Genomic DNA, 13,932 nt, shown 5'->3' with positions numbered 1-13,932 from the left:
AGGGCAAAAGAAGGGGCAAAAGACAGGCAAAAGAAGGGCAAAAGACAGGCAAATGAAGGGCAAAAGACAGGCAAAAGACAGGCAAAAGAAGGGGCAAAAGACAGGCAAAAGAAGGGCAAAAGAAGGGGCAAAAGACAGGCAAAAGAAGGGCAAAATAAGGGGCAAAAGACAGGCAAAAGAAGGGCAAAAGAAGGGGCAAAAGAAGGGCAAAAGAAGGGGCAAAAGAAGGGCAAAAGAAGGGGCAAAAGAAGGGCAAAAGGGGCAAAAGACAGGCAAAAGAAGGGGCAAAAGAAGGGCAAAAGACAGGCAAATGAAGGGCAAAAGAAGGGCAAAAGAAGGGGCAAAAGACAGGCAAAAGAAGGGCAAAAGAAGGGCAAAATAAGGGCAAAAGAAGGGGCAAAAGACAGGCAAAAGAAGGGCAAAAGACAGGCAAAAGACAGGCAAAAGAAGGGGCAAAAGACAGGCAAAAGAAGGGCAAAAGAAGGGGCAAAAGACAGGCAAAAGAAGGGCAAAAGAAGGGGCAAAAGAAGGGTAAAAGAAGGGGCAAAAGAAGGGCAAAAGACAGGCAAAAGGGGCAAAAGACAGGCAAAAGAAGGGGCAAAAGACAGGCAAAAGACAGGCAAAAGAAGGGCAAAAGAAGGGGCAAAAGACAGGCAAAAGAAGGGCAAAAGAAGGGGCAAAAGAAGGGCAAAAGAAGGGGCAAAAGAAGGGCAAAAGAAGGGCAAAAGAAGGGCAAAAGGGGCAAAAGACAGGCAAAAGAAGGGGCAAAAGGGCAAAAGACAGGCAAAAGACAGGCAAAAGAAGGGGCAAAAGACAGGCAAAAGAAGGGCAAAAGAAGGGGCAAAAGACAGGCAAAAGAAGGGCAAAAGAAGGGCAAAATAAGGGCAAAAGACAGGCAAAAGACAGGCAAAAGACAGGCAAAAGAAGGGCAAAAGACAGGCAAAAGAAGGGCAAAAGAAGGGGCAAAAGACAGGCAAAAGAAGGGCAAAAGACAGGCAAAATACAGGCAAAAGAAGGGGCAAAAGACAGGCAAAAGAAGGGCAAAAGAAGGGGCAAAATACAGGCAAAAGAAGGGGCAAAAGAAGGGTAAAAGAAGGGGCAAAAGAAGGGGCAAAAGAAGGGCAAAAGACAGGCAAAAGGGGCAAAAGACAGGCAAAAGAAGGGGCAAAAGACAGGCAAAAGACAGGCAAAAGAAGGGCAAAAGAAGGGGCAAAAGACAGGCAAAAGAAGGGCAAAAGAAGGGGCAAAAGAAGGGCAAAAGAAGGGGCAAAAGAAGGGGCAAAAGAAGGGCAAAAGACAGGCAAAAGACAGGCAAAAGAAGGGGCAAAAGAAGGGCAAAAGACAGGCAAAAGACAGGCAAAAGAAGGGGCAAAAGACAGGCAAAAGAAGGGCAAAAGAAGGGGCAAAAGACAGGCAAAGGGGCAAAAGAAGGGCAAAAGAAGGGCAAAAGAAGGGGCAAAAGACAGGCAAAAGAAGGGCAAAAGACAGGCAAAAGAAGGGGCAAAAGACTGGCAAAAGAAGAGGCAAAAGAAGGGCAAAAGACAGGCAAAAGAAGGGCAAAAGAAGGGGCAAAAGACAGGCAAAAGAAGGGCAAAAGAAGGGCAAAAGAAGGGGCAAAAGAAGGGCAAAAGACAGGCAAAATAAGGGCAAAAGAAGGGGCAAAAGACAGGCAAAAGAAGGGCAAAAGAAGGGGCAAAAGACAGGCAAAAGACAGGCAAAAGAAGGGCAAAAGAAGGGGCAAAAGACAGGCAAAAGAAGGGCAAAAGAAGGGGCAAAAGAAGGGTAAAAGAAGGGGCAAAAGGGGCAAAAGAAGGGCAAAAGACAGGCAAAAGGGGCAAAAGACAGGCAAAATAAGGGGCAAAAGACAGGCAAAAGAAGGGCAAAAGAAGGGGCAAAAGGGCAAAAGAAGGGGCAAAAGAAGGGCAAAAGAAGGGGCAAAAGAAGGGCAAAAGACAGGCAAAAGACAGGCAAAAGGGGTAAAAGAAGGGCAAAAGACAGGCAAAAGAAGGGCAAAAGAAGGGCAAAAGACAGGCAAAAGAAGGGGCAAAAGACAGGCAAAAGAAGGGCAAAAGAAGGGCAAAAGACAGGCAAAAGAAGGGCAAAAGAAGGGCAAAAGGGCAAAATAAGGGCAAAAGAAGGGGCAAAAGACAGGCAAAAGAAGGGCAAAAGAAGGGGCAAAAGAAGGGCAAAAGAAGGGGCAAAAGACAGGCAAAAGAAGGGCAAAAGAAGGGGCAAAAGAAGGGCAAAAGAAGGGGCAAAAGAAGGGCAAAAGAAGGGGCAAAAGAAGGGCAAAAGGGGCAAAAGACAGGCAAAAGACAGGCAAAAGAAGGGGCAAAAGAAGGGCAAAAGACAGGCAAATGAAGGGCAAAAGACAGGCAAAAGACAGGCAAAAGAAGGGGCAAAAGACAGGCAAAAGAAGGGCAAAAGAAGGGGCAAAAGACAGGCAAAAGAAGGGCAAAAGAAGGGCAAAAGAAGGGCAAAAGAAGGGGCAAAAGACAGGCAAAAGAAGGGCAAAAGACAGGCAAATGAAGGGCAAAAGACAGGCAAAAGACAGGCAAAAGAAGGGGCAAAAGACAGGCAAAAGAAGGGCAAAAGAAGGGGCAAAAGACAGGCAAAAGAAGGGCAAAATAAGGGGCAAAAGACAGGCAAAAGAAGGGCAAAAGAAGGGGCAAAAGAAGGGCAAAAGAAGGGGCAAAAGAAGGGCAAAAGAAGGGGCAAAAGAAGGGCAAAAGGGGCAAAAGACAGGCAAAAGACAGGCAAAAGAAGGGGCAAAAGAAGGGCAAAAGACAGGCAAATGAAGGGCAAAAGAAGGGCAAAAGAAGGGGCAAAAGACAGGCAAAAGAAGGGCAAAAGAAGGGCAAAATAAGGGCAAAAGAAGGGGCAAAAGACAGGCAAAAGAAGGGCAAAAGACAGGCAAAAGACAGGCAAAAGAAGGGGCAAAAGACAGGCAAAAGAAGGGCAAAAGAAGGGGCAAAAGACAGGCAAAAGAAGGGCAAAAGAAGGGGCAAAAGAAGGGTAAAAGAAGGGGCAAAAGAAGGGCAAAAGACAGGCAAAAGGGGCAAAAGACAGGCAAAAGAAGGGGCAAAAGACAGGCAAAAGACAGGCAAAAGAAGGGCAAAAGAAGGGGCAAAAGACAGGCAAAAGAAGGGCAAAAGAAGGGGCAAAAGAAGGGCAAAAGAAGGGGCAAAAGAAGGGCAAAAGAAGGGCAAAAGAAGGGCAAAAGGGGCAAAAGACAGGCAAAAGAAGGGGCAAAAGGGCAAAAGACAGGCAAAAGACAGGCAAAAGAAGGGGCAAAAGACAGGCAAAAGAAGGGCAAAAGAAGGGGCAAAAGACAGGCAAAAGAAGGGCAAAAGAAGGGCAAAATAAGGGCAAAAGACAGGCAAAAGACAGGCAAAAGAAGGGCAAAAGACAGGCAAAAGAAGGGCAAAAGAAGGGGCAAAAGACAGGCAAAAGAAGGGCAAAAGACAGGCAAAAGACAGGCAAAAGAAGGGGCAAAAGACAGGCAAAAGAAGGGCAAAAGAAGGGGCAAAAGACAGGCAAAAGAAGGGGCAAAAGAAGGGTAAAAGAAGGGGCAAAAGAAGGGGCAAAAGAAGGGCAAAAGACAGGCAAAAGGGGCAAAAGACAGGCAAAAGAAGGGGCAAAAGACAGGCAAAAGACAGGCAAAAGAAGGGCAAAAGAAGGGGCAAAAGACAGGCAAAAGAAGGGCAAAAGAAGGGGCAAAAGAAGGGCAAAAGAAGGGGCAAAAGAAGGGGCAAAAGAAGGGCAAAAGACAGGCAAAAGACAGGCAAAAGAAGGGGCAAAAGAAGGGCAAAAGACAGGCAAAAGACAGGCAAAAGAAGGGGCAAAAGACAGGCAAAAGAAGGGCAAAAGAAGGGGCAAAAGACAGGCAAAGGGGCAAAAGAAGGGCAAAAGAAGGGCAAAAGAAGGGGCAAAAGACAGGCAAAAGAAGGGCAAAAGACAGGCAAAAGAAGGGGCAAAAGACTGGCAAAAGAAGAGGCAAAAGAAGGGCAAAAGACAGGCAAAAGAAGGGCAAAAGAAGGGGCAAAAGACAGGCAAAAGAAGGGCAAAAGAAGGGCAAAAGAAGGGGCAAAAGAAGGGCAAAAGACAGGCAAAATAAGGGCAAAAGAAGGGGCAAAAGACAGGCAAAAGAAGGGCAAAAGAAGGGCAAAAGACAGGCAAAAGGGGCAAAAGACAGGCAAAAGAAGGGCAAAAGAAGGGGCAAAAGACAGGCAAAATAAGGGCAAAAGACAGGCAAAAGAAGGGCAAAAGAAGGGGCAAAAGACAGGCAAAAGGGCAAAAGAAGGGGCAAAAGACAGGCAAAAGAAGGGGCAAAAGACAGGCAAAAGAAGGGCAAAAGAAGGGGCAAAAGACAGGCAAAAGAAGGGCAAAAGAAGGGCAAAAGAAGGGGCAAAAGAAGGGGCAAAAGACAGGCAAAAGAAGGGCAAAAGAAGGGCAAAAGAAGGGCAAAAGGGGCAAAAGACAGGCAAAAGAAGGGCAAAATACGGGCAAAAGAAGGGGCAAAAGACAGGCAAAAGAAGGGCAAAAGACAGGCAAAAGAAGGGCAAAACAAGGGGCAAAAGACAGGCAAAAGAAGGGCAAAAGACAGGCAAAACAAGGGGCAAAAGACAGGCAAAAGAAGGGCAAAAGACAGGCAAAACAAGGGGCAAAAGACAGGCAAAAGAAGGGCAAAAGACGGGCAAAAGACAGGCAAAAGAAGGGCAAAAGACAGGCAAAAGAAGGGCAAAAGAAGGGGCAAAAGTCGGGCAAAAGACAGGCAAAAGAAGGGCAAAAGAAGGGGCAAAAGAAGGGCAAAAGACAGGCAAAAGACAGGCAAAAGGGGCAAAAGACAGGCAAAAGAAGGGCAAAAGAAGGGGCAAAAGACAGGCAAAGGGGCAAAAGACAGGCAAAAGAAGGGGCAAAAGAAGGGTAAAAGAAGGGGCAAAAGAAGGGGCAAAAGAAGGGCAAAAGACAGGCAAAAGGGGCAAAAGACAGGCAAAAGAAGGGGCAAAAGACAGGCAAAAGACAGGCAAAAGAAGGGCAAAAGAAGGGGCAAAAGACAGGCAAAAGAAGGGCAAAAGAAGGGGCAAAAGAAGGGCAAAAGAAGGGGCAAAAGAAGGGGCAAAAGAAGGGCAAAAGACAGGCAAAAGACAGGCAAAAGAAGGGGCAAAAGAAGGGCAAAAGACAGGCAAAAGACAGGCAAAAGAAGGGGCAAAAGACAGGCAAAAGAAGGGCAAAAGAAGGGGCAAAAGACAGGCAAAGGGGCAAAAGAAGGGCAAAAGAAGGGCAAAAGAAGGGGCAAAAGACAGGCAAAAGAAGGGCAAAAGACAGGCAAAAGAAGGGGCAAAAGACTGGCAAAAGAAGAGGCAAAAGAAGGGGCAAAAGACAGGCAAAAGAAGGGCAAAAGAAGGGCAAAAGAAGGGGCAAAAGACAGGCAAAAGAAGGGCAAAAGAAGGGCAAAAGAAGGGGCAAAAGAAGGGCAAAAGACAGGCAAAATAAGGGCAAAAGAAGGGGCAAAAGACAGGCAAAAGAAGGGCAAAAGAAGGGGCAAAAGGGCAAAAGACAGGCAAAAGAAGGGGCAAAAGACAGGCAAAAGAAGGGCAAAAGGGCAAAAGAAGGGCAAAAGACAGGCAAAAGGGGCAAAAGACAGGCAAAAGAAGGGCAAAAGAAGGGGCAAAAGACAGGCAAAATAAGGGCAAAAGACAGGCAAAAGAAGGGCAAAAGAAGGGGCAAAAGACAGGCAAAAGGGCAAAAGAAGGGGCAAAAGACAGGCAAAAGAAGGGGCAAAAGACAGGCAAAAGAAGGGCAAAAGAAGGGGCAAAAGACAGGCAAAAGAAGGGCAAAAGAAGGGCAAAAGAAGGGGCAAAAGAAGGGGCAAAAGACAGGCAAAAGAAGGGCAAAAGAAGGGCAAAAGAAGGGCAAAAGGGGCAAAAGACAGGCAAAAGAAGGGCAAAATACGGGCAAAAGAAGGGGCAAAAGACAGGCAAAAGAAGGGCAAAAGACAGGCAAAAGAAGGGCAAAACAAGGGGCAAAAGACAGGCAAAAGAAGGGCAAAAGACAGGCAAAACAAGGGGCAAAAGACAGGCAAAAGAAGGGCAAAAGACAGGCAAAACAAGGGGCAAAAGACAGGCAAAAGAAGGGCAAAAGACGGGCAAAAGACAGGCAAAAGAAGGGCAAAAGACAGGCAAAAGAAGGGCAAAAGAAGGGGCAAAAGTCGCGCAAAAGACAGGCAAAAGAAGGGCAAAAGAAGGGGCAAAAGAAGGGCAAAAGACAGGCAAAAGAAGGGGCAAAATAAGGGCAAAAGACAGGCAAAAGAAGGGCAAAAGAAGGGCAAAAGACAGGCAAAAGAAGGGGCAAAAGACAGGCAAAAGACAGGCAAAGGAAGGGGCAAAAGACAGGCAAAAGAAGGGGCAAAAGACAGGCAAAAGACAGGCAAAAGAAGGGGCAAAAGACAGGCAAAAGAAGGGGCAAAAGACAGGCAAAAGAAGGGCAAAAGAAGGGCAAAAGACAGGCAAAAGAAGTGGCAAAAGACTGGCAAAAGAAGGGCAAAAGACAGGCAAAAGAAGGGGCAAAAGACAGGCAAAATAAGGGGCAAAAGAGTAGTTAGAGAGTGTACCCTTTGAGCTATAACCCCTGTTTCGGCAGCATTCTCAAACTGAGTGTACTTTTGGGGGCGTGGCACTTCCTTATTTGAAGACACAACTCAGCCTGAGGGCACTTTGGGGGCGTGGCACTTCCCCTTTTCCGATGACGTCATCAGATTGTATGAGTGCACTTTCAGCTTTGGCTGGTAGTGTCAGCATGATTCTAGTTCCTCTTTCTAGTTCCTCTTTCGTGTTAGGCAATCAATGGCCATTAATGTCAGCATAGTTCCTCTTTCGACTAATTTTTACTTGTGATCCTTATCTTTACGTCGGAGCCGACACGGCCGAATGATTCTGTGTGTGTCTGTCTGATTGTATAAGTGTGGGCCTGGGTCAACAACTCCTAGTGTAGTTCCTCATTTTTACTGCCGGTTGTTATCTTTACGTCGGAGCCGACACGGCCGAATGATTCTGTGTGTGTGTGTGTGTCTCTGAGCCATCAGCTTCCTCATTGATAAGGATCTATTTCGTAATCAACCAGTGGGCATAGTTGACTCCCCTTTTCTGATTAGGATGTGGGATTGGGGGGTTGTGAACGTAAATGTATATATATTGGTCTGACAAGGCCACATGTATTAGGAGAGAGAGACGATCTGGTTGTATGTCTGCTGCTGCTACGAAACTCTGCCGGGTATTCTGAATTGATCTCATCTCTACAAGACCCGAACAACTTCAACGTTTCACCATGATGAGGGTATCCCTCACGGAGTGGTCCCTATGACCCCTGTTTTTTATAACGGTGACGATATTTTCGAGATGACAGACCAGATTGGGAGCCCCTAAGAAGAGACGACGTTGTGTGGCGAAGGTTGCTACTAGTATTATATAGTACATAAATCTAGCCATTAATCATTGGTACCAATTTTCACGTGTTCTCTAAGCTACGAAAGTATGACGAAGTGTTAAGACACAGTGATGCAAAAGTAGCAGATAAGACTGAAGTAGTGTTCGGTGTGAATAAGTTCATGTGTTGCGTATATTCTATACATTTATGGATGGTTCGGACTCATGCACTGAAACACATTATGGTTCGTGTGTGGGGGTGTGTGCGCGCGCGCGTGTGTGTGTGTGTGTGTGTGTGTGTGTGTGTGTATGTGTTTGTGTATGTGTGTGTTTGTGTACGGTGTTTGTGTATGTGTATGTGTATGTTTGTGTTTGTGTACGGTATATGATGTACGGTGTTTGTGTGTGTGTGTGTGTGTGTATGTGTATGTGTTTGTGTACGGTATGTGGTGTACGGTGTTTGTGTATGTGTATGTGTGTATGTATGTGTTTGTGTGTTTGTGTACGCTATATGATGTACGGTGTTTGTGTGTGTGTGTGTGTGTGTGTGTGTGTGTGTGTGTGTGTATGTGTATGTGTTTGTGTACGGTATATGATGTACGATGTTTGTGTTTGTGTGTGTCTGTGTGTGTGTATGTGTATGTGTTTGTGTGCGGTATGTGGTGTACGATGTTTGTGTGTGTGTGTGTGTGTGTATTTGTGTACGGTATGTGGTGTACGGTGTGCGTGTGTGTGTGTGTGAGGGCTGATGTTCAGGTATGCTCAGACATGTTTGACCAATTTGAGCTGTGATGCTGGCGATAATATTGATTGGTATACGATTACTTAGATCGGTGTATACAGTATGTAATACAGTACATACTTACATAGATTAGTTAGATAGTTTTTGTTACCATCTCGCAATATTTGACTTTTGATATGGATATAATTTCATTAACTGGAGGCATGGTTGGTGGAATCCTAAAGGCTACATATCTATATGCCACTATAGGGGACTGTCCGTGTTTGCCACATGTTTAAAGTAATCATGTATAGCATATTGACGTAACCTGTATATTCATGCGTATAATTTCCTGTCAACCAACATTAGCACGCATTCGTACTAGTTTTAAGTATATACGTACGATATACTTAGATTTTTTGCATGGTTCAGGTTGTCTTAATGTTTTGTTTTAATGTACGACTTGTATTATTTTTGGTATCTGGCGCTGTGTTTTGTGTGGTTCAGGTTGTCTTAATGATTTGTTTAAGGTATGAGTTGTATTATTTTGGTATGTGGTGGTGTGTTTTGTGAATTTTGCATGGTTCATGATGCCTTAATGTTTTATTTTAATGTATGACGTGTATTATTTTGGTATGTGGTGTTGTGTTTTGTGAATTTTGCATGGTTCAGGGTGTCTCAATGTTTTGTTTTAATGTATGACTTGTATTATTTTTGATATGTGGTGCTGTGTTTTGTGAATTTTGCATGGTTCAGGGTGTCTCAATGTTTTGTTTTAATGTATGACTTGTATTATTTTTGGTATGGGGTGTTGTGCTTTGTGAATTTTGCATGGTTCAGGTTGTCTTAATGTTTTGTTTTAATGTATGACATGTATTATTTTGGTATGTGGTGTTGTGCTTTGTGAATTTTGCATGGTTCAGGTTGTCTTAATGATTTGTTTAATGTATGACTTGCATTATTTTTGGTATGTGGTGTGGTGTTTTGTTAATTTTGCATGGTTCATGGGGTCTTAATGGTTTATTTTAATGTATGACGTGTATTATTTTGGTATGTGGTGGTGTGCTTGGTGAATTTTGCATGGTTCAGGTTGTCTTAATGTTTTGTTTAGTGTATGACTTGTATTATTCTGGTATGTGGTGTGGTGTTTTGTTAATTTTGCATGGTTCAGGCTGCCTTAATGCTTTGTTTAATGTATGACTTGTATTATTCTGGTATGTGGTGGTGTGTTTTGTGAATTTTGCATGATTCATGGTGTCTTAATCGTTTATTTTAATGTATGACTTGGATTATTGTGGTATGTGGTGGTGTGCTTTGTGACATTTGCATGGTTCAGGTTGTCTTAATGTTTTGTTTTAATGTATGACTTGTATTATTTTTGGTATCTGGCGTTGTGTTTTGTGAATTTTGCGTGGTTCAGGCTGTCTTAATAATTTGTTTAAGGTATGCCTTGTATTATTTTGGTATGTGATGGTGTGTTTTGTGAATTTTGCATGGTTCAGGGTGTCTTAATGTCTTGTTTAATGTATGACTTGCATTATTTTTGGTATGTGGTGCTCTGCTTTGTGATTTTTGCATGGTTCAGGTTGTCTTAATGTCTTGTTTAATGTATGACTTGCATTATTTTTGGTATGGGGCGCTGTGTTTTGTGTGGTTCAGGTTGTCTTAATGTCTTGTTTAATGTATGACTTGTATTATTTTTGTTATCTGGCGTTGTGTTTTGTGAATTTTGCGTGGTTCAGGCTGTCTTAATGATTTGTTTAAGGTATGCCTTGTATTATTTTGGTATGTGATGGTGTGTTTTGTGAATTTTGCATGGTTCAGGGTGTCTTAATGTCTTGTTTAATGTATGACTTGCATTATTTTTGGTATGTGGTGCTCTGCTTTGTGATTTTTGCATGGTTCAAGTTGTCTTAATGTCTTGTTTAATGTATGACTTGCATTATTTTTGGTATGTGGTGCTCTGCTTTGTGATTTTTGCATGGTTCAGGTTGTCTTAATGTCTTGTTTAGTGTATGACTTGTATTATTCTGGTATGTGGTGTGGTGTTTTGTGAATTTTGCATGGTTCATGATGCCTTAATGGTTTATTTTAATGTATGACGTGTATTATTTTGGTATGTGGTGTTGTGTTTTGTGAATTTTGCATGGTTCAGGGTGTCTCAATGTTTTGTTTTAATGTATGACTTGTATTATTTTTGGTATGTGGTGGTGTGTTTTGTGAATTTTGCATGGTTCATGATGCCTTAATGTTTTATTTTAATGTATGACGTGTATTATTTAGGTATGTGGTGTTGTGTTTTGTGAATTTTGCATGGTTCAGGGTGTCTCAATGTTTTGTTTTAATGTATGACTTGTATTATTTTTGATATGTGGTGCTGTGTTTTGTGAATTTTGCATGGTTCAGGGTGTCTCAATGTTTTGTTTTAATGTATGACTTGTATTATTTTTGGTATGGGGTGTTGTGCTTTGTGAATTTTGCATGGTTCAGGTTGTCTTAATGTTTTGTTTTAATGTATGACATGTATTATTTTGGTATGTGGTGTTGTGCTTTGTGAATTTTGCATGGTTCAGGTTGTCTTAATGATTTGTTTAATGTATGACTTGCATTATTTTTGGTATGTGGTGTGGTGTTTTGTTAATTTTGCATGGTTCATGGGGTCTTAATGGTTTATTTTAATGTATGACGTGTATTATTTTGGTATGTGGTGGTGTGCTTGGTGAATTTTGCATGGTTCAGGTTGTCTTAATGTTTTGTTTAGTGTATGACTTGTATTATTCTGGTATGTGGTGTGGTGTTTTGTTAATTTTGCATGGTTCAGGCTGCCTTAATGCTTTGTTTAATGTATGACTTGTATTATTCTGGTATGTGGTGGTGTGTTTTGTGAATTTTGCATGATTCATGGTGTCTTAATCGTTTATTTTAATGTATGACTTGGATTATTGTGGTATCTGGCGTTGTGTTTTGTGAATCTTGCGTGGTTCAGGCTGTCTTAATAATTTGTTTAAGGTATGCCTTGTATTATTTTGGTATGTGATGGTGTGTTTTGTGAATTTTGCATGGTTCAGGGTGTCTTAATGTCTTGTTTAATGTATGACTTGCATTATTTTTGGTATGTGGTGCTCTGCTTTGTGATTTTTGCATGGTTCAGGTTGTCTTAATGTCTTGTTTAATGTATGACTTGCATTATTTTTGGTATGGGGCGCTGTGTTTTGTGTGGTTCAGGTTGTCTTAATGTCTTGTTTAATGTATGACTTGTATTATTTTTGTTATCTGGCGTTGTGTTTTGTGAATTTTGCGTGGTTCAGGCTGTCTTAATGATTTGTTTAAGGTATGCCTTGTATTATTTTGGTATGTGATGGTGTGTTTTGTGAATTTTGCATGGTTCAGGGTGTCTTAATGTCTTGTTTAATGTATGACTTGCATTATTTTTGGTATGTGGTGCTCTGCTTTGTGATTTTTGCATGGTTCAAGTTGTCTTAATGTCTTGTTTAATGTATGACTTGCATTATTTTTGGTATGTGGTGCTCTGCTTTGTGATTTTTGCATGGTTCAGGTTGTCTTAATGTCTTGTTTAGTGTATGACTTGTATTATTCTGGTATGTGGTGTGGTGTTTTGTTAATTTTGCATGGTTCATGGGGTCTTAATGGTTTATTTTAATGTATGACGTGTATTATTTTGGTATGTGGTGGTGTGCTTGGTGAATTTTGCATGGTTCAGGTTGTCTTAAAGGATCACTTCGCCACTATTACATGGCCTTTGTCATGCTTTAGTATGATATCCGTTCATGAAAACAAAAATAATTTTTAGATTTGATAAAACCGCTGCGGAGAACAAGTCATGTAATGAGCCGAGGCACGGTAATATCATTTCCTACAATACCCACAGTGCATTGCGCGACAGACAGACCGGCACTGGGAGACAGTGAGGCAGCCCCTTAGGGGCAGCCACCCAGGAGGAACCTGAAAGTTTCTCGTGTTTGTTGTTGAAAGCGATAGAAGTAATAATAATAGCTAATATTTAGCGGTAGTAATAGTAACAGCAGTAGTGGTGGTATAGTAGAACTATGAAGTACAGATGCAATCCCAGCTGTACTCGAACCACTTTGAGTGTGCAGTGAACATTTCACCAACGCAGATATCTTCCAGTTCGACCGCAATCTAATGGAATAATTGACGCGGAACATCATCATCGAAGCATAAGTTGCAGAACAGAGGTATGTCGTAATAAACTAAATAAGCTACAATGCTGTGTACACCAGACACTGAATGAATGGCGATTGCAATGCATTACAATTTACAGGAGACCACATGCATTTCCTTTCAAAATACATGGTTGTTGTTACACGTGGTTGTTGTGATGTTTATAAATTAATTTGACATACCGAGTGTCTGATGCTTACAGCTAAAGAGCTTTTTTGCTTCCACCATTTTACTAGCTTGTACATTTGCTATTTAAAAAAAATTGCTAAAATGAAAAACCTTATTGTTTACCATATTGTCTCATGATTGGTCAGAGGCCCATAATTGCATAATACTTTATTTGATGCAGGAGCTGGTGGCTGTCTTCGACTCAAGAGATGAAGAAGTGGCTTTCAAGGAACTCCCAAGTATACAGTATATTATATAGATATACAATTTACTTTGTATGTTGCTATTGAACACAATCTGTATTGATAAATCAATGTGATCTCATTTTCAAATATTAGACATGTACTACTCCTAAGCCTTTACCAATATGGTTGTGCTTTTACTGAAGTACATTTTTAATTCTGGACTTTTACTTGTAACAGAATATTTCTATATAGCAATATTATGTTGATCCTTTTTATTCTGGGATTCTTGCACACTGTCTGATTTTTGTAATCTGAGTAGGAGGACAAACTTTGCCTGTGTGGCCTTGTTTTTTAAACCCTATGTTACAGTACAATAAAACACATTCACTGACAAAGTCACACTTATTTCCATTGTGGTCTGGTTTGTATAAACAGACATCTGAATGATTTGTATCACGTGGCCCTTGATTCAATATCATGACAGTTTGAGCCTCATAGAGTATTAGGAATTGGTCAAAATGTATAAATACAATAGGCCTACATGAGAAAAAATAAAACAAACTTGACATCAAATCAACTATCTTTTAATAGTACTGATTTACATAAATCTATTATATATAAAAACAGGGGTCTATGGTTGAACTGGAAACTAACAAACTACATGTACAATGATACAAGTGCATTAGTCAGAGGTCACAGGGCAGGTGGTTCTGCATGATGACATGTCGCTGGAGAAGCTTCTGGCCAGGACAGGAGACACACATGCTGTGGCAAGAGAAGACAAGAGTCAGTAATGGTGAAAGCACTAAATGATTACTGGAATGGACAACTGAGTGTTTAGGCTATGTACAGTATGTTTCATGTGATGTACACTTTGGTATTGGACTGTTAAGTTTACCGACCAAATTAGTAGGTAGGCTACAACCGAGTATAAAATATCAATCATAATAATAAGCAGACTTGGCAACCTGTAGTATTCACACAATCATGTTACCAAAGATTGCCTTTTTTTACATTTAGAAATATTGCTTGAATCAGCCTGTCAGTCATTAGATGATGCAAAAACACTGATCCATGCCTTTGTTTTTTCTGGGCTTGATTATTGCAATTCTGGACTGCAGAATACTGCCAAAGAAAACAACTGAATCTGTGACCTTCCAACCTACATGACTGCCTTCTATTTCAATGTTTTATGCCTTGCGTTTTTCTCTCCATTGCTCTGTAAAGCACT

Source organism: Protomyctophum parallelum (genome assembly GCF_964188405.1).
Source record: "Protomyctophum parallelum genome assembly, chromosome: 13".
Taxonomy (NCBI): Eukaryota; Metazoa; Chordata; class Actinopteri; order Myctophiformes; family Myctophidae; genus Protomyctophum; species Protomyctophum parallelum.
This window is presented reverse-complemented; position numbering follows the sequence as displayed.